At 37.4% G+C, this 26,143-nt stretch overlaps 1 protein-coding gene across 19 annotated transcripts in view; it reads right to left on the bottom strand.

Moving 5' to 3' along the window:
• Positions 1–26,143, bottom strand: part of LOC136831258 (organic cation transporter protein-like) — a 214,002-nt gene that overhangs the window by 101,266 nt on the left and 86,593 nt on the right. For 3 of the 19 annotated variants that reach the window (XR_010850813.1, XR_010850812.1, XM_067091335.1), the window contains exon 1: positions 20,018–20,132. The exons of 13 other annotated variants lie outside the window; for them this stretch is intronic. The gene's annotated coding sequence lies outside the window, so the exon portion shown is untranslated. Of the gene's footprint in view, positions 1–848; positions 874–20,017; positions 20,155–26,143 lie in introns of those variants that run through there. 3 more of the 19 variants (XR_010850819.1, XM_067091337.1, XM_067091343.1) reach the window with 3 other exon arrangements.

The raw sequence follows: 26,143 nt of genomic DNA, 5'->3' as shown, positions 1-26,143 counted from the left end.
ATTTCAAGGAGGAGGGCTATCGAGGGAGTGGGACATTGCTGGTCAATTAAAGAAACAATAAAGCCCGTCAGGAATGACTGGGATGCTTTAGAAAGGCAGTTTCAGAGGTATGAAGCGAACAAGGGAAGGGCGAGATAAAGGACATCTATTAGCAGATAGAGATGACATTCATTATCGTCTAAACAATCTGCACAGCAGACTGCTTTCATAGAAACAAAAGTCTTCGTGAAAGTAATGTAAGGGTAAAAGGAAAATCAGAAACGGTGACAACGTTAGAAAATGAAAACTTCAAGCATTAAGCTGACGACTAAGTCCATCCAGTAACAATTACGGATCACATCAGATTTTTTCTCTATAATTTTACATGCTGCGATTAGAAAGATATTTTTTAATAGCGCTGGGATGAAATTCCTCATGAACTGAAAAGCTTTTCACATTTCGTACGTTTATGTACTCAAGGATATACTGTTTGGCTTATACGCGAGTTTATATAATAATAAATATTTGTAAAAAAAATATGGTGTTTTCCAAAAGATTTCATATTTATATTTGACGACGACAGATTGATAATTTTTTTCCCTAGAACTTGTTTTACTAAAAGGAAACTACTACCTTGTATCTATTTTTATTCTCAATATCTGCAACCCCGAATTTCAGCTCAGCAAGAGTGGGGTGAGTAGAAGGGTTGCACTTGAGAGAGAGAGAGAGAGAGAGAGAGAGAGAGAGAGAGAGAGAGAGAGAGAGAGAGAGAGACAGACAGACTTGTAATTTAACTAGTATTAAACTTCAGTGTGGCAAAAACTTACTAAGAGAAGCTAATCAGAATAATGACTTAATATTTTACCTACATCAAATGGATACAACAAGCGAGCTCCCTGTGTGATTTTATCTTGGGCTCCCAATCCGAGACAGCAAACTAAAGTAAAGTACAGTAGTTCCTCTGACAGCAAAACACAAGGGAAAAAAACGTTTAATCACCTGCCCCATTAAAAGATATTATAGATAAGATATAAAGATAAGCTGGGACGATCATGGTAAGGATTAAGGCCACCTGGTGACGTACGCCATCAACATCTCAAAGTAGAAAACATATTAAATGGCATGACCTGATTACCTCTGATAATAAAGCAATATGAGAGTGGAGGCTTTTGGTTGTATGGAAAAACACCGGAATTATGTTTGCTTACTGATAATCTCTTACAAACGTAGGGGCAGTGTTAGGTCCCGTGTGCCCAGTCACGTCACCTGTTTCACTTTTCATATTGTAAGTATGTCATCTCTGGATGATGTAAAATGAGGTGGCACGTTTAATCTCATGGTCGTTTGTCCGCCATATGGAATCAAAGATGGCCGTTATTTTGGACTCGAATCTTTGCAAAAATCTTAAATAATGAGTTACTTTGGCAATGTAAACCAATTTTACCAGACTAATTTGATAATATTTAACAAACAACAAGCAAAGATGTACCAAATATCAATATCAAAGGTCAAGCTGAGGGTCATGAAAGTGCATGTGGGACCTAACTCAGTTCATGTGGTAAAAATGTAGGTACATTTCTATGATTACATCAAAAGTGATTCAGCAATGTCTTCCTCATAAAAACTCGCTTTTATCCTTTACTTCTTGATACTAATGCAAAAAGAATGGCTGACAATTCATCTGGCCCATCGTCTACAACACAGCTCATTCATGATGAGAAGAGCAGAAGAACAGAAATTTGAATTTATGTGTCATATGTCAGCATGTAAAAGATAGTCAGGCGAACAGCAAACTTACTAGCACTCATGACGGTAGAAATCTTATAACAGACTTCAAAAATACCGCAGGATGGCCTGTTGAACAATATCATGTTAAAACTCCAATATCATGTCAAGACATGATATGCTGCATACAAAAGAAGAGGTGAGAGACATTCACAAAAACAGTCAACATGAAAACGAACTCCCGAGCCATCCACTGAATCACTTTTATCAAGTCCTGAGAACCGCCAGAAAAGAGCCAAAACTGCAGTTGCTTTGAATTCCAAGGAAAAACCATGCATTATCTGTAACCAAATAAAATGTCAGGGCGATACTAAAAGATATCGCATTTGCGATGGAATACTAGAGAAAAACTCACTCAAAGCTACTGCTTTCACTGAGGACAGTGTCCACAATAGAACAATCTTCCTAAAGACTGCTGGCGATGTTTTTGCTGCAGATGCCATGCATCACAAGAACTGCCTGAACAAATACATCACACAACTTCAGCGAGATGTGTAATCTCTGATGGCATTTGAAGAGCAAGATGAAATTCCACAGATGAAAAGGGTGTTCAAGGAACTGATGAACACCATTGAGACAACACAGCGCGCTTACGCGTTCTCCGATGTCAGGGATTTGCTGAATAATAACCTTGATTGTGCTAATAAGAAACAATAATTTCTTTCCATTGTGTGTTCCTAATATGCTCTTATAAAATCTGCTTTCATTTCTTTTCACCTTTGCTAGAGTCATGAACTTTTAACATTGAATATGGTGATTATTTTAAAATATCTTTTCTATCACGATGACATGGTTATTAAATTGTAGCCCACACAGGAAAAAATAAAAATACAGAACATCTGCTCAAATTTTTGCCCTCTTCAGACCCGGTGGAGGGGGAAAATTTGGGCAGATGTTCTGTATTTTCATTTTCTTGCTATGTGGTCTACAATTTAATGTACCTTTCTATGTTTTTGATGATTAACATCCACCTTAATTTTTATGTCAGCTACTTTATTCAACAACCGGAAATTGACAAACATGCTGACTGATTACTTCGGTGATGGTATCTGCTTCACATATCCTCAAGACAGGCGAAAATCTCAGATAGATGGTCTTTTCGGCTGAAATAAAATCTGAAGATATTGTAGAGACCTTACAGAAGACTGATGCCACTAAAGTTTGTCTGCAAAAATTACGTGAAGAGTGCCACTTTGGACTCCAAGGAAGCTTTAATTCTGCAGAGGACATGGACTTCAGTTACAGCAGTTTCACTCAAAATATATCGCCAGAGTGGGAAAAATTCTTTAATATATTATCCCCATATCGTCCTCATTCTAGCCACATCAAGCACAAGAGGGACACGATCTTCCAGATGATATATCACCTCATTCACAAAGGTCAAAACAAAACGCCTTTTCATGTAAGCCTAGCTGAGTTGGTTCATACCTGTCGGTCCAAGATACTCATACTAGCTTGGTTTATGCATCAGCTATGATGAGCTTAAGAAAATAGATACTGGAATTGCACAGAGAACAATAGACGCTGCAGGTCAAAATCGCACCCCAGTTCCTCTTACAATTGAAAATTCAGTCCTCAAACATGGAGCAATGGACAATTTTGACCACGAAGAAAGATCGTCATCGGGTAAAGGGGACAGTCATGATACCATACTCATGCTTTTCCAGAATAACCGTGATGCATCACTTGAAGTACCTAAAGGAATCAGTCAAAAACCAGACACGCTGTCTACAAACAAAAGGTCACTAGACCATATTCTTCAGTGTCAATGACTGTTAAGAAGAGGAAATTTTGGCAGAAGGGGTGAGCTGCCTGAATTATTCACGCATGGTCAAGAAACTAATTACTCGTCAGTAGCTGGTCAATCTGCAAAGCAGCACAAACTTTGGGTCTTAACACATCACATAACAAGCTTAAGGCCGCCATCTCTCAGATCAGCATTATCAAATATCCCCTCATTTACAGTCATAAGCAGTTCCTCATTGGAGGGGTAGGTACCGTTCTCAGCTAGCACTCTGCTGGCCCCGCGTTCGATTCTCCGACCGGCCAATGAAGAATTAGAGGTACTTATTTCTGGTGACAGAAATTAATTTCTCACTACAATGTGGTTCGGATTCCACAATAAGCTGTAGGTCCCGTTGCTAGGTAACCAATTGGTTCTTAGCCACGTAAAATGAATCTAATCAGCTCATTGGTATGGTTAAACTAAGGTATACTTAACTTTACAGCCATGAAGTCTATTAACTGTCAACACTCACTCTGTCACCAAAATAGCCTTTACGCCTATCATCCCACAAATGCAGAACAAAAGATTATACAATCAAAAGAAAATGAAAAATGAAAAATGGGACTTAGAAGAAAAGACCCTAAAAAAATATGAAGCAAAACTCCAAAATATTTTACTCATATGCGAAAAAGACGAATAAAATAAGAGCAGAAATGGGCCCTCTAAGAATTGAAGGGCAATTAACGAATGAAAAAAAGGAAATACGCAACATATTAGCAAAAAGATATAAGAGAGAATTTAAACCTAGAATTGATAATGAAGATAATGATACAGAAATAAGAGATGAAAATAGTGAATATTTATCGGACATAGATATTAATGAATCCGATAATGTGCAGGCTATTAATGAAATTAAAAATGGATCAGCAGCCGGACCAGACGGCGTCCCTGCTATTTTGTTAAAGAAAGTAGTTCATTCTATCGCAAGGCCGCTCACAATATTATTAAGACAAAGTGTAGATACAGGCAAGATTTATGATGGACATAAATTAGCATATATTACCCCTATTTTCAAAGGTGGATCAAGACTAGAGGCAAGTAATTATAGGCCTGTGAGTCTAACATCACATATTATGAAAGTGTATGAAAGGTTAATGAAGAAAAATATAATGAAACATTTAATGAAAAATAGTTTGTTTAACATAGGACAACATGGTTTTGTGCCCAGAAAAAGTACACAAACCCAACTGTTAGTCCACCATGAAAACATATATAATATAAAAATATGATAAAAGAAAAAGATACAGATGTGGTTTACCTAGACTTTGCAAAAGCTTTTGACAAGGTAGACCATGATATATTAGCAAAAAAAAATTAGAAAACATAATATTGTGGACAAAGTAGAAAGATGGATAAAAGAATTTCTGCATAACAGTAAACAGATAGTGATTGCAAATGATGAGAAATCGGATGAAGCTAAGGTAATATCCAGTGTGCCACAAGGTACGGTGTTAGCTGCATTGCTGTTTGTTATTATTATTGCAGACATAGACAGTAATGTTAAGGACTCGGTAGTGAGAAGTTTTGCCGATGACACAAGAATAAGTAGAGAAATTACTTGTGATGAAGATAGGAACTCGCTACAAAGAGACCTAAACAAAATATATGAATGGGCAGAGGTAAATAAGATGGTATTTAACTCTGATAAATTTGAATCAATAAACTATGGTGATAAAGAAGGAATGCATATAAGGGACCTAATAATGAGCTAATCACAAATAAGGAAGCAGTTAAAGACCTTGGTGTGATGCTGAACAGGAATATGCTATGCAATGATCAAATAGCAATTCTATTGTCAAAATGCAAAGCAGAGATGGGAATGTTGTTCCGGCACTTCAAAACAAGAAAAGCCGAACACATGATTATGCTTTATAAAACGTATGTACACAGTCCACTTGAATATCGCAATATGATATGGTACCCACACTACCAAAAGGATATTGCACAAATGGAGAGTGTACAAAGGTCCTTTACAGCTAGAATAGAAGTAGTTAAGGACCTAGACTACTGGGAAAGACTACAATTCTTAAAATTATATAGTCTCGAAATGAGAAGAGAACGCTACATGATAATACAGGCATGGAAACAGATAGAAGGAATTACTGAAAACATCATGGAGCTAAAAATATCAGAAAGAGCAAGCAGAAGTAGATTAATAGTGCCCAAAACTATACCAGGAAAACTAAGGAAAGCACACAGGACATTAATTCACTACGCACCAGCATCAATAATGCAGCGATTATTCAATGCATTACCAGCTCATATGAGGAATATATCAGGAGTGAGCATAGATGTGTTTAAGAATAAGCTCAACAAATATCTAAGCTGCATCCCAGACCATCCAAGATTATGCAAAATATACCGAAGATGCATTAGCAATTCTCCGGTAGACACCAAAGGTGCCTCACACTGAGGGACCTGGGCAACCTGAACGAACTGTAAGATGGGAAGATGTAAGATGGTTGCTGCCACATGCCACAGAATATGACACAATCTTTACTGCAATGATCAACTTCCAGGATGTCTTAAGATAGAAGGGACTCCAGAATGGGCCTTTATGGTCAGATGGGGGGGGGGGGGTCTATCGGATAGCAAAGGAGATGCAACTTTCACAACCAGACAAATTCAATAACATTTTCTTAGGAACTGGAGTTTTTCATTTGGAGAAAGTGATCATTTGTTGCCTCGGAAAATATCTAGAGGAAAGTGGCATTCACAATGTTCTGGTTGAAAATGAAGATTTTGGTCCTGGTGTCGTAAATTCTGTCATGGACAGAGGGATCTATGTCAGAGGGAAAAGAGGGATGCCATTAATAACAGAAACCATAGAGCGTCTTCAGATTACAGTTTTCTTGCAGATTATCGATACTGGAGTTTTTACAGAACTCTGAGAAACAACTGGAAAGCTTCAGTCACTGCTTGAAAACCCCACAGAAAATCAAGAGCTCATTCGCAAAACTTGGGATTTGTGCATGAGCCAGCATACCTTGTCTGAACAAGCACTTGACGAGTTCAAATTGCGTGGCTGCAAAAAGAGTCAGTTGTTCCTCTATTGTAACAAACTCCTAAATGAAATGGCTCCAGTCTTGCAAGATTTAACCAGGTCCTTCCGTGAAGGGGATTGAAACCTATATCTGTCAGCTGTGCGTCGTGCAATACCACTGTGTTTTGCATTTGATAGGATCAACTACAAAAGATGGCTACCACTCTATTGCGAGGACTGCCTGGCTCTGCCTCAGAAATTCCCAGATACTCATGCAGCATTCTTGATAGGTGACTTTGTTGTGAGACATTCTGTTCGAAAAGGAAGTGCTGTACCAATTGACCAAGCCCTTGAAAAAGAGAACAAGATAGCCAAAAGTCAATCTGTGATCATAGGTTTCACTTGCAGAAAAGAGGCTGTCTGCAGATGGAGTGCTATAAAGCACGACAAGGCCAAGTACACAAAGTTCTTGCATGAAGCATGTGAAATTGATGAGGATGATGAGTACACTCTGCATCACGAATTTTCATGAGCTATAACAGAAACAGATGCACAGTGTGTTGCCTCCATGATGGGATACATATTACAACGTGGAAATCCCTTTGATATTGACAAGCCAACAGGATTAATCAGTACTGCTACTTGCTCCGACAGATTTCTTTTAAACTGCTTTGCCTTAGGTGAGACTGCTAGAAAACAATTTTACTCGTCTCACTTTGAGAGGAAATTTGCAAAACCTTTTGATTCCATACCCAAAACAAGGAAGAGCATCAAACCTCCACCAGCCCAGATAAATTACGACTTAAATAAAGAGATTGTTTTGCATGTCATTGATTATGTTTGCTTAAGAAACTTTGATCTTCAAACTTTGCTAAGCTCTGAAATAACGCCAACCTCCTTCTACTTAACAAAGGAAGGATTCTTACATAAATAAAAAAAAATGCTGATTTTGCTACTGAGCTAAAGAAATTACTTCCTAAGGAGACACCATAACCACTGTAGTGATGTAAGGAAAAAGTAGATAGGAAAGCATAAGAGAGAGAGAGAGAGAGAGAGAGAGAGAGAGAGAGAGAGAGAGAGAGAGAGAGAGAGAGAGAGAACAACAATTAAGCCTTGGTTGTTATGCACTGCGAGGCTAGAAGTGTCAAGTAAGCTAACCGCAAGAAACCGTCTTACACGAACTCAAAACAGTGAGCGAGTATATCGCGCCCAGGGCCATAAAACCGATTGTAAAATCTGGAACCTGTGCCCTCGCGATTTAGCTGACCAAGGATTACTTAGCACCTCGTCAGAAGTTAACACTCCAGCCATATCTATAACCCCGCTTCAACAGGAGGCATTTACATGGAAATTCCATGAAAAGGGGCTGAACAAAGTAGTTGAAGTAGTTCACCATTTCTCCAATTAAACATTCTAGGGAGGAGTCATTTACACCTCCTCCTGAGGTCATTTCCAATCAAATCCTCTAAGGAGAGATTTTAACAACACTCACAACTGTCCTTCCCAATCAAGCTGTTCGAGGGGAGGCCTTACAGATAAAATCTGCCAATGAAGAACTTCAAAGGAGGAGATGGAAGATAGCAAGAAGAACCAGGGGTTCCAGAGAAGCCAGAAGAAGAGCATTCGAGTCCCTAGTCACCAGCACAAGAAGACGTAGTTCTTCCCCTTGCTTTCGTGGTCCCAACCAGACTCTGACCGCGGGCTACTAACCAGACAAACTGAACTTCAACTAGCAAGAGTGGTTTCATGATAGTAACTGTAACCGTAATTGTACTTGAGTATTTAGTTAACTTTCATTATTACGCCTTTCTGAGAGATATAATTACATTTAATTTAATTCCCTTCGAAATAACAAACTTGAAGCGGCTGAGACGCTGTGGACGACTACTTCGTCAACTTAGAAGAAATATGCAGGTAAGAAGGGAACAATAATATGTCACACAAGTTATGAAAATAAACTTGTGCACGACATAACTATCATCAACTGTGTATCGTCGCAGCATTATCACAGACTTCATGAGGCATGACAGGAAAGTTCCAAAGAAGCAGATGAAATTGAAAACATTCACGAGACTTTGCACAAAATCTGTGGAATTCGTTAGTTCCTTGTTGGGAGAGTCGGTAGAGTTCTCGGCTAGCACGCTGCTGGGCCCGAGTTCGAGTCTCCGGCCTGCCAGTGAAGAATTAGAGGAATTTATTTCTGGTGATAGAAATTCATTTCTCGGTGTAATGTGGTTCGGATTCCACAATAAGCTGTAGGTCCCGTTGCTAGGTAACCAATTGGTTATTAGCCACGTAAAATAAGTCTAATCCTTCGGGCCAGCCCTAGGAGAGCTGTTGACCAGCTCAGTGGTCTGGTTAAACTAAGGTATACTTAATTTAACTTTGTGGAATTCGTTCAATCTCATTCAAGTACATGCAGTCGCACTGACACTGTATTTGATTTGTACAAGGATTGGAGTATTAAAGGCAGTGAGCGTAACCACAGAAAGACAGCAGGTGGTGTAGTAACGTAGATATCTAACTTGGATCAGCCTTTACCGGTTGAGATTGAAAAGTTTTGGGCCTTCTCGGAGAACAAGGTTGCATTTCATCGTGTTTTCATTTAACGGGTCAAGGAAAACGTTACTGACAAATGTCTCTTCTTTGGTGCATCACATACAGACGGTGAAACAATAATGTGTTTCATTATCCCAAATGGATCAATCAAAGCTGAGCGACTACTTACATGCTCTCATGAGGAAGCAGACGATCGTATTATATTTCACGTTAACCATGCTGTCAAAGTTGGGAGATTTATATAGCATTGTCACTGCATCTCCAGACACTGATGTATTTGTGTCTGTAATACACCACTATAGTAAACTGAGGAACTCTGACTTGGAGGAACTCTGGTTCATATCTGGCCACGGTCAATTTAGAAGTGTAATTCCCATTCACGACTTGGTTAGGAGCATGGAATCAGATCTCGTAGATACACTGCTTGCAATCCATGCACTCACTGCGTGCGACGCTACTAGCAAAGTAGGTACGAAAACAAAAGCTTTCATCGGAGGGAGAAAAGGTGCTTACAATCTCTTGTGCAACTTTGGAAAAGAAGAAATGAATGATGAGATCATTACTAATGCTGAGAAGTTCCTTCTCAAATGCATAACGTCGTGTGATGTTGACAGTTTTGATGAGCTTCGCTTCATCATTTATCATACAAAACATCAGTTTGATCTAGAGCGATTCCCTCCTACATCTGCCTGTATCGAGCAGCATATTCAAAGGGCCTACCTACAGTGCTACATGTGGCTTCATGATCCATTCATTGAAGATATTCAGCTGAATACTCTTGATTATGGATGCATGCCCGCCGATGACGAACACTTGTTATGGCAGAAGCACCCATTCCAGATGAGTTCCCAGCTCCTTGTAACTGTTTCAAGTGTGTCCGACCAAAGGTTTGCTCATGTCGACAGAGGGGAAATTGCATGTTGCCTTTTTGCAAATGGGAAGCCAATCCATTATGCAAAAATCCGCTGAATCCAGAACAACCATGAAGGGACTGAGAACATCATCAATAACACCAGAAAGTAATCTGTATGCATATCAAATTGTGTTCAGTTTTCTATTTGTATTACTATTAGTGATGAAGTATACATATGAAGTTACGTGTTATTTCTGTGAAAATACGAATTACATGTTATTTTTGTGAAAATGCTTTATTTTGATGTTTAGTCGAAAATTATGATCATAGGAATGCGAAGCATAACATTTCCAATTTGTTTTTAGAAACCCATCTGAGCTCTTCAATTCTAAAATAATATTATCATCAAATTTCTTACAAAGTGAGCATTACTGTATTTGCAGAACTATTATCATAAGCCAGGACCCAAAATGGCCGCCATTTGTAATTCAATATGTGTCGAAAACTTTAAATTTTTTCTTGCAGATTTATTTTAGGCCTTAAATTCTATCAGAATTTTATTCAGCATCAAATTTCCTTTCAAACAAGATATAACATGCCTATGATTGTAGAACTATACAACTGCGCTATTTAGCTACCAGGGTCCAAAATGGCCGCCATCTTTGATTCAATATGGTGGACAAACGACCATGAACCCCGACATGCCACCTCTTAACAAAAGCTCCAGAAACATCATATTTACAGTATCAAAAGTCAAAATGAGATGACATACAAGTGCACACAGGACTTAACACAGCTCCTAGAGCATAAGTGGGGAGTAGTCATAAGCTCTATTTTCAGAGACAAAAAACCTTACTTTACACAGCATTCCTTACAAACTTAATAATAATAATAATAATAATAGAAAAGGTCCTCTTACAAATATGTTTTTTTTAAAAGACTGCTTCTGTCTCACTGTTGTTCATCTTTTTCTTTAAGGCCTCAAGAGGCCAGTCCTACGAGAGCTCAGCTCAATGGTCTGGTTAAACTATTTCATTGATAATAGTAACCGAATCAAGAAGGCGGAATGAGTGCTTGCCAGTCAGATTATAAAGTCACTATCTAAATCACATTGACCAACGAAAGCAAGTAGGTCATCGGTCGTTCGTCTACTGGTGGATGTTCCAAAATTTTACAGTAGTACACATCCCGGATTTTTCCTAGACGGTGATCCCAAAGGTTTTAACCCGGTATGTATCCACCTTTGTGTTTAGCACAAGCCCGGTGGGGATTACCGTAAAAACATAAGCAAAAGACTGTACATATCATAAAGATAATGACCCCCAAGAAATATTAGCCCTAGATAACGACCCCCGAACTTTGTTGGGGGTCACTATCTAGGAAAGATCCCATATCCCACTATGGAACTCCTATGACATGAACTGAACACCCCACGTCCTATGCCCTTACACCCATTGTCTTCTGTAACCTAACGAGTCCCTGCAGGAACTGCAGAGGAACCACTGCCTCTCCCTCAAAAGACCCCCCACCCCCACCCCAAAACTTAATGTAGATGAGGCTGTTAGTACTGATCGTCAATAGAATCCACCCTTAAACTGGATATCCCTGAGAAAGCACTGGAAGATCTTCTATAACCCTATATCAAAAGGTTCCCTTTATCAACCTACAAGTGTGTGTGTGTGTGTGTGTGTGTGTGGAAGGGGAGGGAGGAATTAGTCCAGAGGGCCCTAAAAAATTCACGGACAATGAAAGTCTATCTTTTTTAACATGACTGCCAGTACTTACATCAACATCCACCATCTACGTTTTCCTATGGCCCTTCCTATCAAGAGCCTTAAACCCATTTTAATATGATGAATGAAATCTTGATGTTGCATACCAACAAATAAAAATTTTTAAAACTGTTAGTCACTTGAGCTTCGACATTCTAGCTTAGCCCATCATTCTACAGTTTCAGATAACCACAATTAGTCTAAGTATTCATTTCGAAAGTATGGACTTCTACTTTCATATGAGGAATCCTTCACCCACAAGGATTTTTTTTTGGCTATTTTTGGCCCATGGCGTAATAGGTGTGAGGGAGGACGCACCCAAGCAAAATATTCAAAAGGGCCAGATTGCAGTGTCATTTCTGTTGGTTGTTCTTGTAAACTTGTAGCCGCAATGGAGCCAGTTTTTCAAAGACTGCCGTCAAGAAAGTTGCCCGAAGACTGTAAGTTGGTCTATCTAACTCTTTTACTCTCTTTCCACCCACACCAAGCCCTCCCATCATCTTTGTGCCCCTCATTCTCTTATCGAACACGGTCTTGAGTTATGCGGCTTTTCTTTAGAAACGGTAGTCAGTACACAACAAGTTGAGATAAGCACTTTAAAGGACACTTGCCGATTACGGCAACAAGGACGAGTTGCACAAAAGGACAGATCTTAGAAGTGTCCTCGAACAGATGCACACGAGCAACCAAGACTTGGGAGAGGCAAGTCATGGAGAGAGAGAGAGAGAGAGAGAGAGAGAGAGAGAGAGAGAGAGAGAGAGAGAGAGATGCACGGGACAGTGCAATGATAAAAAAAAAAATCACAAATGGCAGTCCAATTTAACTCCTCCGTTAGAAGGTGCACAAACAAAACCTAAAAGGTAGAGCTAATATCAAAGAGTCAATGGAGGCGGGGTTGGGGAGGTGGGGGTGCGGGGAGAGCCCTGAAAAAGCTCACCACATGACACAACTGCTGTGCCAACAAAGAATGTTGGCAGAATACGCGTCTCATCCCCATAAATTCATCTGTAATCTCTTCTACCAACTCATTCGTCGCCATTAAGCGTCTTCCCTAACTTCCACTCTTTCTAAAGAAATCGAAATTGAAACGTACCCTCAAATTAACTGATAAACATGTAGGCGTCAGACACTATCTAAAGAGAGAGAGAGAGAGAGAGAGAGGGCCTGGGCATTTTTATCTAAACTTGCTCTTTCTTCGAGTATCACTACCTTACGATCTTGTCTTCTCAGTATCTTCACTTAATTTCCTTAACTTTGCTACGGATTTCACCCAGGTAATGAAGTGAAACATCAAGCAAATAAATGGAATGGAATGGAATATAGAATTTAGGCCAAAGGCCAAGCGTTGGGACCAATGAGGTCATTTAGCACTGAAACGGAAAGTGAGAGTTGAAAGGTTTGAAAGGTGTAACAAGAGTAAAATCTCGCAGTTGCACTATGAAACAACTGAGAGAATGGGTGGAAAGAAAGATGGAAGGAAGAGAATACGAAAGGAGGTACAGTAAAAGGAATGAAAGGGGTTGCAGCTAAGGGCCGAAGGGACGCTTCAAAGAACCTTAAGTAATCTGACGACGCTACCACCCTACGGGATCTAGCAAAAAATATCGTTTAAGAATTACTTAAAGTTAAGTATAGCTTAGTTTAACCAGACCACTGAGCTGATTAACAGCTCACCTAGGGCTGGCCTGAAGGATTAGGCTTATTTCACGTGGCTAAGAATCAATTGGTTACTTAGCAACGGGACCTACAGCTTATTGTGGAATCCGAACCACATTATAGCGAGAAATGAATTTCTATCACCAGAAATAAATTCCTCTAATTCTTCATTAGCCGGCCGGAGACTCGAACTCGGGCCTGGCGAGTGCTAGTCCACAACTCTACCGACTCTTCGAACGAGGAACTAATTACTACACACGGTAATTGACGACAAGAGGAAATTAGTCTCAATTATGGATAATTACCTGGGTGAGATCCGTAGCAAAGTTAGGGAAATTAAGTGAAGATATTGAGAAGACAAGATCGTAAGGTAGTGATACTCGGAGAAAGTGCAAGTTTAGATAAAATGCCCAGGCCTCTCTCTCTCTCTCTCTCTCTCTCTCTCTCTCTCTCTCTCTCTCTCTCTCTCTCAACTAACAGCCCCTCAAGGCTGCATGGAAGTTAATCCTCTCTCTCTCTCTCTATTTCAATCCTGAAGTCAGTCACCGGGCAAAAGGTGATACAGAAATTAAAAGTGTTAACAAGCTTCCCGCTAATGTAGCCCCTTGCCAGAAGTAAAGGGTAATGTGATCTCTATGATACACACACCGTAATTATTTTTTTTTATCCACAATTAACCATCTACCCTCAGAGACTGGCTGAAGAGAAAGTGAGGCAGCAGTCACGGTCACAATCTTTCTTTAATTACTGAATCGTAGATGATCAGGTCCACATACTTAAGGAAACATTCACTTGCAGGATTAACACTCATGCATATTTGCATACACACACTAACATATATATATATATATATATATATATATATATATATATATATATATATATATATATATATATATATATATATATATATATATATATATATATATATATATATATATATATTTATATATATATATATATATTTATATATATATATATATATATATATTTATATATATATATATATATATTTATATATATATATATATATATATATATATATATATTTATATATATATATATATATATATATATATATATATATATATATATATATATATACATACGTATATACACTGTATATAATTGTAGCAGAGTTTTATATTTTTTGCACCTTTCATCTTGTGTTATTATCTGATACAGTTCCGTAGAAAGCCATCTGCATTTACCTCAATTTTCTTAATTCCCTCATCCGGTTACTTTCGTGTTATTCTATTTATTTGTACACTATCATTTCTTTGTTATTCTTTCTTTTTTAATCTTAAGCCGAAAACTGTGTTGGACAATTAACAGACTGTAATAAACCCAAGAGGGCTCCAAAGGCAAATCAGCCTGCAAAGAGGGACAGTGCAAAGGAAAGGGAGGAAAGGTGACGCATTAATAAATATGAGGGAACAGAAATAAAACCGAGACGTCAGCGGACAGCGGGAATGAATTTGCTCTTGCCTTAAATATCTGGAGATCAGAAGATTCCACAACTGATCTAGGAAAACTATTTCCACATTTTGGTTGTAGCTAAGATAAAACTCACAGTATTAAAACTGATGCTAGAAAACGAGACATGATGGGTTTCTTTTCTATCTGGCATTCTTCACGAAAATGTTTTAAAAACATGCGAATCTTTTCGTTTGTTACTTATTTAAAAACTCACAATGAATACTTACTGCGTTTGTAGCCGCACGCAGCAATGTACTGAGGACGGAGTGCTTGAAACCGAAGCAATTATTCTGAGTTTGCAAATAAGTCAATTACAAACTAAACAAGCCTTCGGCGCAATCGAGTTTTCTGTACAGCCCCTACAGCGTATAATCAAGGTTACTGAAAATATATCTATCTTTCGGTGGTCTCGGTATAATGCTGTATGAGCCGCGGCCCATGAAACTTTAACCACGGCCCTGTGGTGGCATGGCCTTTTGATGATTAGAGGGTGTATGATCAACACATCAATTTGCAGCCCTCTATCCTCAGTAGTTTTCAAGTTCTGAGGGCGGACAGAAAAAGTGCGGACGGACAGACAAAGCCGGCACAATAGTTTTATTTTCCCGAAAACTAAAAATCGGATGCTATTACAAACCTTCCCGGACTCTACGAAGAACGTCAAAAATCTAAGAAAACCACTCGGAATAACAAAGAAATGATACCGACGAAGATATAAGAGCAATAAAACAGTAAAATATATAAAAATAATGGTAAATGAAACTATAAAAATTGGCATTTCATAGAAGGGTAGCAGATATAACAAAGAAGCGACAGAAAATTGAAAGCATGTCACAAAATTATGTGCTGATTTTGGGCTGACATTCAATAAAAAAAAAAACTGTATACAAGAAAGTATATAAATATGTGTTAAGCCACAAATATCGTTTAATATCCAGTTCACTATACGCATTGGGAATAACTCACACCAAGGGAATTATAAGCGATACGTGCTCCGTCGCCGGCAGTCAAGCCGTTGATTTCGTATATAGAATTTAGACGAAAGGCCAAGCGCTGGGACCTATAAGGTCATTCAGCACTGAAAGGGAAATTGTGGGTAAAAAGGTTCTAAAGGTGTAAAAGTAGGAAACCCTCGCAGTTGCTCTATGAAACAACTGTTAGAGAAGGCGGAAAGCCTGATGGAAGAAGGAGAATATGAACGGAGGTACAGTGAAAATAGCGAAAGAGGTTGCAGCTAGGGGACGAGGGGACGCTGCAAAGAAACTAAAGAAGTGCCTACAGTGCACCACGTAAGGTGCACTGACGGCACTACCCCGCTACGGGGAATTCAAGCCGTTGTTTGGTTTAGAAACAACAGACAGTGACTATGAATTGAATTGAAATGAATATGGAATTTAGGCCAAAGGCCAAGCACTGGGACCTATGAGGTCATTCAGCACTGAAACGGAAACTGACAGTCAAAGGTTTGAAAGGTGTAACAGGAGGAAAGCCTCGCAGTTGCACTAACAATCAATTGTTAGGAGAGGGTGGTAAGTAAGATGGAAGAAAGGGAATATGAAAGGAGGCACAGTAAAAGGAACGAAAGGGGTTGCAGCTAGGGGCCGAAGGCACGGGGCCAAGAACCTTAAGTAATGCCTACAAGTTCACCGCATGAGGTGCACTGACGGCACTGCCCTCCTACTGGGGACAGTGACTATGACCAACCGGGCCGTGGACGAAGAAGCACTTATCAGTTATGACTCCCTTTTGGAAGCAAGTTGGGGTGTAAATTATTACCCAGGAATAGTGAACTGGATAGCAACCTAAATTTGTGGATTATTAATTATAAACAAAGTCATACATGTACAACTGATAAAAATTCATATGCAAATATAATATATATATATATATATATATATATATATATGTGTGTGTGTGTGTGTGTATTATATACAATATATATGTGTACGTATATATACAGTATACATATATATATTATATAACATATATATACATATACATACACACATACATACATAGGTATATATATGTATTTATACAGTATATATATATATATATATATATATATATATATATATATATATATATATATATATATATATAATATATTTAGAAATAATCAACACACAATCATACGTGTGGAACAGAAATAAATTTCTGACTCACAGCGCCCTTGCCTTTCAATTGAAAGACCTGGGTTCGATCCTGATGAGAGTCAGAAATTTATATATATATATATATATATATATATATATATATATATATATATATATATATATATATATATATATATATATATATATATATATATATATATATATATGTATATATATGTGTGTGTGTGTATACGTCGTTAAAAGCAATTGCTTTAGTGGAATCAATAAGGTTTTTCTGGAATCTCTATATCGTCGGAATTTTTTCCGATTCTCAAGCGTCTGTCGTCAGCGAGGAACACACAAACTTCTTTCCTCCATTTGTTGTTTTAAGTCACAACAGCTGTTTCACCACTCTGTGGCGTTTTCAAGTGATACTGACTTACAATCTGTTGTTGTTGTATGTGATTGAGCTGGCGTTACGCCAGCACAGGACCTTGCTTACAGAGAATCCTTTAAGTGTCCTTCAGTGATTGGAAGTGAAAATGGTCTGGAGTTAACATGAGTAAAATGTATGGAATGAAAGTGTAGATATGGTCATGAAATGAAAAGTTCAACAAACTACTAACTCATTTTAACCCTCAGGTACCTGTCGTAAGAGGAGAAAGGATAAACAGATGGGAGCCCTGGCGAGTCGCAGATGGCCATTAAGGAAAAATGAAATAATTATCTTTGAGGAAAATGTACGAAAAACTCTAAGGATGTTCCATACGGCATTTAACTTACCGAGAACAGTTAAGAAAAAAGGTATCAGAAAAAATTACCAGAGGGAGTAAATGGTATTTCGCTCTGGTTGACTAGAAAAGAATACAGAATTTAGGCCAAAGTCCAAGCGCTGGGGCCTATGAAGTCTCTCAGCGCTGAAACGGAAATTGACGGTAAAAAGGTTTGAAAGGTGTAACAGGAGGAAAACCTCGCAGTTGCACTATGAAACAATTGCAAAGCCTCTTAAGTAATGCCTACAGTGCACCACGTGAGGTGCACTGACGGCACTACCACTCCTACGGGGGCCTCAACTGACGGGAAGACTTGTGGCTAAGTTTGTCTCTTGAGGAGAACTGGGCGCTGTCAGTTTTCAATGACACTGGGTATGTGTTTGGCCCCTAAAAGAGGATTGTACAAAATAAGTTTTTAATTATGTTTTGTTTTTATACCACCTCGTTAAGGCGACAAAGCACAGGGGTAACAGCTTAGGTGAAAGACAGAGATAGTTGAAAGATTCGGTCATCAGACGTTATACGCGGCAGGAAATGGACTGGAAATGCTTTGTCGGTGAATGTTCACTACTGACTTTTTATTGTCGCGAACACCGAAAACCGAAGATCTATGTGACAATGCCAGGAAAATAGTGGATGCCCTGTAAAGAAACTTAGTGCTGAACTTCACCACACAGCACAGCCAGCGGGAGACCTTGCTTTTTCTTGGTGTCCTAGTCAAACAACAAGAAGGACACTTTCCAACAATTGTATTTGCAAAAGCAACGGACGCTGCGGTTGCTTGAATGCCCGGGGAAAGTGCCCTGACGCCTTTTAAAAGTCAGTAGTGAGCGTTTATGCCAAAAGAGCAATCACTCATTGCACTTCATGGAAAGATATAAACAACGAATGTGACAGTGTTCGCCACTGACGAACGACCAACGGATGCGCAGATCGTACTATCGAAACTGGGATCAAGTAAAAAAAAAAATTACTAGAGGCGTAACTACTAGAGCCCCTTCCCAGAAGATAAGCCTCAGAATATAGAGTAAACCTAAACTAGTAGCAGCCCTGATTATACCCTACAACGACCCTTCGGAAGCGAATGCTGGCCCACAGAAACCGAGGGACCATACATCGGCATTTTACTGACGCTCATGAAGGGAAGCCATCCCTACGAGAACTGATCGAAGGTACCACCCAGAAAGAAAGCAACTATGGTCGTCTTTCAATAGAGGAAACGGTTAGCATCGCCCATCCAGAAATCGACTCTTAACAGCCAGCAAGAGTCGGATCACATTCTTCCCTCCAGCAGAAGGAGGGATACGTGAGCTAACAGGGACCAGACAGCGCGCCCCCGAACGCTACACTAGACGCATCGCGCCCATCACGTGATAAGAGAACTCCCAGGGAAGCGTAAGAAACATATCGCATGTCCCTGAGGCGTCGACCGACACGAACACCGAACGGTGACTAGTGGTCGACATTGCATATACGTGTTTTTGCATATATTCACATATAATTTTTGTAAATAATATACACATTCGTACCATTTATTATACATAATTAGACACGTATATTTCAAACACCATCATATGTACTCTTTTAATATTATAAATATAATAATCTCTTTAATACATAATTTTGTAAGTTATATAGGATTACTCAAACAAATTTTATGTAGATTCTACGCATATTGTTTTGTAATTGGAATATTCATGCACAATGCCAACCTGTGATCCATAAATGCAAGACATACATAAAACTTCGACTCCAAAAAAGTGGTTCATCCTTTTAATCCCTCGAACACTCCCCGCTTAGGTCTACTTTACCCTCGCCTCAAGAGACGAAAAGGTTTGCATTCAGATCGTAAGTCATATTCACTTTCACATCGCAAAATAAATCACGGGCTGCTCTGTGAGCAAGAGCCCGTGCTGGCATAACCCCAGGTGAATCATAAAAAACAACAATGGATATTATATATATACATGCACACACACACATATATATATATGTGTGTGTATTTATACATATGTAATAGGGTGTGTGTATATATATATATATATATATATATATATATATATATATATATATATATATATATATATATATATATATATATATATATATGTGTGTGTGTGTGTGTGTGTAATTATACATATGTAATAGGGTGTATATATATATATGTATATATACAGTATATATATATATATATATATATATATATATATATATATATATATATATATACATATATATATATGTATATATATATATATAAACCCTATCTCTGTTAACTTATAATCCCTTCAAATACCAGTGCCACTGTTCTGTATGCCCTGCCTGCAGATAAAATCTTCAAGAGAGAGAGAGGGACGCCGCACGACCGCCCTCGAGCACCACTGACGGAACACTTACAACATGAGCTGTCACCCACGGAGCTAAGCCCCACCCAAGGTCTACAGACCTCAATCCCACCTACTGGACAGGCGCAGGATGACTTGTCCAATCAAGCACTCCGATCAACGATAACCTTCTTGCCCACCAGAATCTTGAGTTTTTGCCCATGATTGTCCTGTTTTCCTTTCCTTACGCCCTCATTTTGATACCTTGCATAGGTCTAGAGAAAGCTGATATGAAACGATTGTGCTAGCCGTCGGAAGACGCGAGTCTAGAATAACAGACAGTGGCATTTCTAGAAGAATCTAGGCCACGCCCCCCCTCTCAAGACATGGCGTTTAAATGGGAGAACTGAGTTTCAGCTTTCAAGCAGGATTCGAATTCATGCACACACACACACACACACACACACACACACACACACACACACACACACACACACACACACACATATATATATATATATATATATATATATATATATATATATATATATATATTATATATATATATATATGTATCGTGTGTATGTGTGTGATTTTTCACTTACAATATTCACTTAAAACACGTGAGGCAGGTGTACAATTAGGACCTAGTAATGGAAGAAATAGTATCACCATTGGATTGAAAACATTTACGAGTATCGAAACTTACAGTGGAAACTTCTAACTTCATCTCAGCGGTTATCACGTCCATCACTAGGTTCTAATATATATATATATATATATATATATATATATATATATATATATATATATATATATATATATATATATATATATATATATATATATATATACATACATATATTCTTATATGTACATATTTGTACAAATTATAAGTAAATTTGTGTGTGTGTTTTATCACTTGCAATATTCATATAAAACCCGTGAAAATGTTTAAATATACCGTGGAAGTATATTTAAAGAAAAACAGCAGGTAGTCACAGGTGGCATTAGTTTCCAAACGAGAAGGAAAATGTTTTCTCCACAAGTGGGGTCGGTAAAGGTGTGTGCTTGCAACTCGGAAGGCGTGAGTTCGAATATAATTATATGTATAAATATATGCATATTTATAAATACATACATATACAGAATACATTTGTTTATGTACATACAAGTACACACATTATGTATATATACATATATATATATATATATATATATATATATATATATATATATATATATATATATATATATACAAGGAAGGCAGACGAATATCCCATACCACTAGGCTGTCTTTTTTTTTATTACCAAGGTTTCGTAATTTTTACAGAATTACATCTTCAGGGCTGCACAAGAAGAGATAAAAACACATAGCTATAATAATTAAGAACCAAAACACAGCTATAGTGATTAAGAACCACATAAAACACAACAAAGAGTAAGAATAAACTAATGTGCAGCGGACCTAGTGGTCAAACAGCAAAGAACTCATTGAGAGGAAACCATCACAGTGGGAAGTTAAGGCAAATACAACGGACTTCCAGACATCTGAGTAACAAAGGTATGTGCTGTTTTATGAATAAAATGTTTCTATGACATTTATATATCAGGAGGTTGGCAGTATGACCGATGACAATGAAGTCTTTGTCCTCAGTGAATGTTTTGGATTGTTCAGAATGGTTTCCGATACTGGAGTGCTCTGGTTAGCATTTCTGTTCATCGTGCGAACAAAACAAAAAAAAAAGTTAAGTATACCTTAGTTTAACCAGACCACTGAGCTGATTAACAGCTCTCCTAGGGCTGGCCCGAAGGATTAGACTTATTTTACGTGGCTAAGAACCAATTGGTTACCTAGCAACGGGACCTACAGCTTATTGTGGAATCCGAACCACATTATAGCGAGAAATGAATTTCTATCACCAGAAATAAATTCCTCTAATTCTTCATTGGCCGGCCGGAGACTCGAACTCGGGCCTAGCAGAGTGCTAGCCGAGAACTCTACCGACTCGCTCAACGAGGAACTATCGTGCGAACACGCACCTTAAGAAAGCCTATTGGTGGATCCCGCGTAAACCCCGGAAATACATTTAGGGAAGGGACATATAAGGACACAGCTGATCTTTTACTTGAAACAAAGAACCATTAGTTAGGGGATTTTTTTTTTTTGTTAAATAAAGTTGACTTTAATGGCAGGGAAATGTTCCTGAATAATTTCAGTACACCTTTTTTGAGAAGTTGATATATGGGAAGCATGTTGGTTGCGTACCCTCTAAGAGTCCATCCCCTTTTTTTATTCTAGATAAGTCGAAGACATTTTTGTTCTGTTCAAGAGCGAATTCGAGGCTGATTCCTCGACTACGGGAATACACTACACCCTAATATAAAATTTACTACAATACAGAAAAAGAGTAGAACGACAGTCATTTCTAAACATCTAGTTTTCAGACGAGACAATTCGTTTAATATCACGATTTTTAGAATGAAGACTTTTACCGGACTCGGATCTGATTTTCTGGGTAGCTGGTATTTTAATTTGAAGATAAATCTCATTTCTACCCTTCTTTATATAACGCTGGTTCTCTCATCAAAGTGGAATGCCTTTTATAATGAATTTTATTTTTTATTAAATCCTTTAAAAGGAATTGCTTTCCACCCAGGCTGCTCTAAAAAGAAAAAAGTTAAATCAGTAACTTATTAAAATAATAATTTTTCTACAAGACCTAAAGTTCTATTAGTACAAAAAATAAATTTTTATGCAAGTTTCCTATATATCCATGACTTAACTTCTCAAAAAATATTTACTTAAATTATTCATGAACATTTCCCAGCCATTAAAGTCAACCTAATTCCCTCCCCCAAGAAAACTTCTAACTATTGGCTCTTTGCTTAAAGTAAAAATCAGCAGCGTTCTCGTATGGCCTTAGGTGTTATCTTTAAATAAACTTGCCCAAAAAGTATATTCAGAGATCTACGTGAGATCCACCACTAAGGTTTCTTAAGGTGTGCGCACTGAGTAATATCGGGGAGTCAGTTTTCGTACAGGGTCAAGGAGTAGAATTTCTAACCCGGAGCACTCCAGTATCAGAAACCATTTTAAACAACGCAAAACCTACGTCGAGGAAAAAGATTTTGGTATCATCCTTAAATCATTATATCAAAATAGCTTGTGCAATTCTTAAATATATTCAGACGTCCTCAAAGCCATTGCATTTGTATTAACTTCCTAACGGGTGTTTTGATTTCAGTTAGTTCCTTGGTGTCTCACCTCTAGTTTATATATATATATATATATATATATATATATATATATATATATATATATATATATATATATATATATACATATATATATATATACATATATATATATATACATATATATATATATATATATATATATATATATATATATATATATATATATATATATATATATATATATAATATATATTTTTTCATGATGCTGCCTTCTAATACGTAAATCCTCCTATAATTTTGATACACTTACTCTTTTATTTATTATGTATTGTGTGTAATAATAATAATTATTGAAATATCATAACAGATCTCAAAATTTTGAATTAATGATTTAGATGACTTAATAACGTAGTTTAGAATGAATAATATCTTTCTTGATAAAAGCGTATTATATGAACACGTGTGTGTTCAGCGAAGACTTGTTTCATTTCAACTGTCATCAGTTGAGATAAGAGAGAACGCTTTGTTTTGGGTTAATGTAATAACAGGTTGGAATAACAAATGCCGATTCGTCCCGTACGAGCATAAGACGAGTGATTTCGCATTGTTACATGCATTGCTCTGATCGCGTACACCACTTTGAGAGAAAGAATACATGTCTTGATCAGTTACACCATGTTTGTAAGATTGCATTCAAAACGTTTTGCTGGGATGACGTCACTTTCCTTCTAGAAATTTCTCCACGTTATCTCGCACTCAAAATGCTTTAATGACGTCTCTTCCCTGCCTCTAAAACTTCTCTTTTGTATCTCGTAACCAAAATGCTTTAATGACGTCATGTAATTGTTTCACGTGCTACTGGAATTCTGAAATCCGTTTCATTCTGATTTCCGAAACCAATTAGTTTGGTTCCCTCTCTCTCTCCTTCTTAAAAAGAGATTACTTTTAACGTAGGGTTTTGTGGTCACGTATTACCGTTAACTTTTGAGATCTGAATTTAGTAAAATTATTTAATTTGTAACGGCGCCTGGTAAAAAAGTGTTTTGTGGTAAAGCAGCTGTAGCAAGTGATTTTACAGAGGTTTTCACAAGTTTGTGTAAGGTAACGTGAATTTTACTCATTAATACCATGGTATAATAAGTTAGGGAAATTTTGCCTTAGTGAAATTATTATTGATAAATCTCATGTGCATTTTTGTGTGTTTTTCCTGTTTGCAATCTCTTCATATTTTTACAATATTTTTTTTATGTCTGTGATGTAACATTTATTTACGTAGCATTTTAAATTTTTATTGGTGATTTAACATTGCATACTTGATTTAATTTTTCATTTATTAAGACTTTCTTTTCAAATCCTGAATGATTCTTGATAGTTTAAATTTTACTTGATTAATTTAAATTCCTGATAAAGTTTTTGTGAATTAATGTTGTTTCTTAATTTAATTCAAGAATTAATTAAGTGCTGTGTTATTTTCAAGTAATAATAAATTTTTCAGATTGTGAATTCTAATTATAAGCTTTGAATTTAAAAATAAATTTTTGTATTTAATATTTTTTAGAAAAATAGTGTTTCATTTATTAACCACCAGTGAATAGGATTAACTGTGTGTGCATACGGCAAAGTGATAAACATGTTCTTTTAGTTTTGCTAAAGTGAATTAAGACCAGGGAAACAGTTAAGTTATTTTGATGGAGTGATGTCCTTTTACTCTAGAATATTTCTTGTTTAATTATTGATACCTCACACGTATTCTGATAAACTTAGTTTGATTTTTCAAGTGATGAATAAGTTTTTAAGGGATCACTGTTACCTTTAGAGTACTCAGTCGTAATTCTTATTATTATGAGAATTCAGGTATCTGGCTGAAGTGAGGTACATTTTTGAATTTTAAGATTAGCTGTGTAATAACCAAGTACTTTGTATGCATCACGACAATATATATATATATATATATATATATATATATATATATATATATATATATATATATATATTTTATTATTTTCCTGGTTTTCTGGATTTGTAACATATATATATATATATATATATATATATATATATATATATATATATTTTATTATTTTCCTGGTTTTCTGGATTTGTAGAACACTAACAAGTCAGCAACGGAAGTTTACTCACTTGGCCTTGAAAATCTGACTTTACTCTACAGGGGATCGTAAAAAGAAAAGAAAAAGATATGTTTCATATGAGCTTAAGGCTCTACTTCATGAGGGAATGTTACGTAAACACTGGGGTTAACCAAAGTAATTGTATTTACAATAAAAGGATCAAAAGAAATGGAAAAGTAAATAATATGGAGGCTTGCAAAGCCTGGAGGTCTTCCTACTGGAGACTTGAACGGTCGCAAGGCACAGTCCAAGAAGAGTCCACGGCAAATGGGTCCCTCTACAAGAGAGATTTAAGGATTACACGCAGTATGGGAAAATAGAAAACGTACAGATGGATCGAGAATGCACTGAGGGTGCCAAGGTCTCGAGGAATGAATGAACACTTAACACTGGGACACAAACACCTGAAATAGCACTGGGTAAAAGGGCACAATGGATAGAGATATACTGGCACTCAATAAACAATTCTAAGGGCAAAATGTTGCGACTGAAAAGCCTTCACTTGTACTTTACCGTGGGGAGAGGGGGAGGTCTCTGGCAAAGAATGACGACGGCCGATCGCACTCGTGGCACTCTACACTGGTCCACATGGGAAGTCCGTCCCCGTGGTGACGAAGGAACTGGATCCTAGTCAGGAGGTTCAGGTGGTGATGGGGCGGAGGGGGGGATCTCTCAGCGTCTAGCAGTGATCTCCCGCGCGTGTCTGGCTAACTGCAAAGATCTTCGTTGTTTTAGATTTAGCTGGCCTTGTGCCAGCACGGGCTCTTG

The sequence above is a fragment of the Macrobrachium rosenbergii genome, chromosome 48 (genome assembly GCF_040412425.1).
Source record: "Macrobrachium rosenbergii isolate ZJJX-2024 chromosome 48, ASM4041242v1, whole genome shotgun sequence".
NCBI classification, from domain to species: Eukaryota; Metazoa; Arthropoda; class Malacostraca; order Decapoda; family Palaemonidae; genus Macrobrachium; species Macrobrachium rosenbergii.
The sequence above is the reverse complement of the archived record's forward strand: the minus strand, read 5'-3'. Positions and strand labels throughout refer to the sequence as shown.